This window comes from Colossoma macropomum, unplaced genomic scaffold, assembly GCF_904425465.1.
Source record: "Colossoma macropomum unplaced genomic scaffold, Colossoma_macropomum, whole genome shotgun sequence".
NCBI classification, from domain to species: domain Eukaryota; kingdom Metazoa; phylum Chordata; class Actinopteri; order Characiformes; family Serrasalmidae; genus Colossoma; species Colossoma macropomum.
The window spans coordinates 12,422,785-12,424,576 of NW_023494806.1; positions in this window are offsets into that span (position 1 = coordinate 12,422,785).

Here is a 1,792-nt window from a genome sequence, read left to right on the forward strand (position 1 = left end):
CTATCTATCTATCTATCGTTCCATATAGAATTTGTTTATACATATGCCTGAAATTTATAAAATGCAAAAAATACATTTTGAAGTAGCCATGAATCTGGAAGCCCACCATCCATGCTCACTGTCTATCTATCTCTCTGTCTGTCTGTCTGTCTGTCTGTCTGTCTGTCTGTCTGTCTGTTGGTCCACATGTATTTAGTCATATAAATGCTTAAATGAAGTACATGGTCAACTGAAGCAAAACGACAGATGAAAACATGTATCATAATACATGTCTGATTATTTCTTTTGTGAATTGACCACATAAAAAATATGTCTGCATATACCAGAGACCATATGCAAGCAACCTGGGATGACGCTGCATTTACTGTTAACATTCTCTATGATCACTGCATAATTCTCCTTCCGCGGCAAAGCTCTAAGCCATGGATCAAATCCAACACAACAGGATATAAAATATCCCCAGTTGTGAACGTAACATAAGGCGACGCCTCAACATGCATGTGTGCTCGATTGTGTGTGTGTGTATGTGTGTGTGTGTGTGTGTGTGTGTGTGTGTGGTCGGGCCTGGTGTGAGGGAGGCAGGCGAGAAAGCCCAGAACGCTGTGTAAGCGATCCCTTTGTGTTGATTTAGGAAGACGTTTGCTGTATATAACGTTCAAGGCTGATAATATCATTGCCTGGTCAGATAAATAAAGCAGTGGCCAAACCATCGGGTCAGCTATCGATCCCTTCTGCCAGCGGAGAGAAAGGGAATGAGACGACACGGTGGAGGAGGAGGAGAGAGGAGAGGAGAGGAGAGAAGAGGAGGAGAAGCAGGAGGAGGAGGGGTTCTTATTAGCATTCCATACCCATGGACCACCACTGACAACTGAAAGAGATATCTAACTCAACACCATGCATTTTCTCCTCTGCTCTTAGCCATCATTTCAGCCAACACATGTAGGCAGCTTCTTAATGGCAGTCAGTCAGCACATGTTAACAGATCTACACTCCATTTATATTGACAACTCGCGCCATATCATGTTAGACACATCGAGCTGTTTATTCGTAGAAAAAGACTATTTACAGGCAGGCTATGTTTGGGAATTCCTACCAAGAACCAGTGTGTGTCAGTGGGAATAATGAAGTTTGCACATCTTATTGGTTCAGTTTTGCAAAAATAAAAAACTTTACAAACTTGTGAACTTTTGCAGACAAAGTTCTCTCCAGCTAAAATACACTTGTTGATATCATTAATAAACGCATTATTTGGCACTGGAGGTAAATAGCAGTGGATTAATAGGCAGCACTTGCACAGACTGAGTAAATAAATGTGACCATTTTCAAAATATTTTGAGAGATGATTCTTCGCTACACGTGAGAATTCTTTGGTGCTTTGGGAACACACAACTAAATGCGCGCGCAAAATCTTGTCCAACAGTGACAGCTGTTTATCACTTAGTGAGTTCTTTCCAAGTTTTTTTTTCTCCTCCTCCTTCTCCTCCTCCTCCTCCTCCTCCTCCTCCCCACCCCGTCTCTATCTTGCTTTGTTGTTTTAAAATATGCATGTCTCTCCGGAATGCCAGTCACGAGTCCAAACTTTGCGTCCAACCTCCCACATGAAATGATCCCCCCTTAAAGGGGGCTCAATATGTCTCAATCTGCACTGCACTTCACTCAAAGCGTTTGGCTATGAGGGACGGGGGGCTTCCTCGAAAAGCACGCCTGAGACGGAGGAGCACGGCTCGGACGTCCAGCACTCTTCCTTCCCTCCTCAGTCACTCTTCCTGTGCTCTTCCTCACCAAGACGACG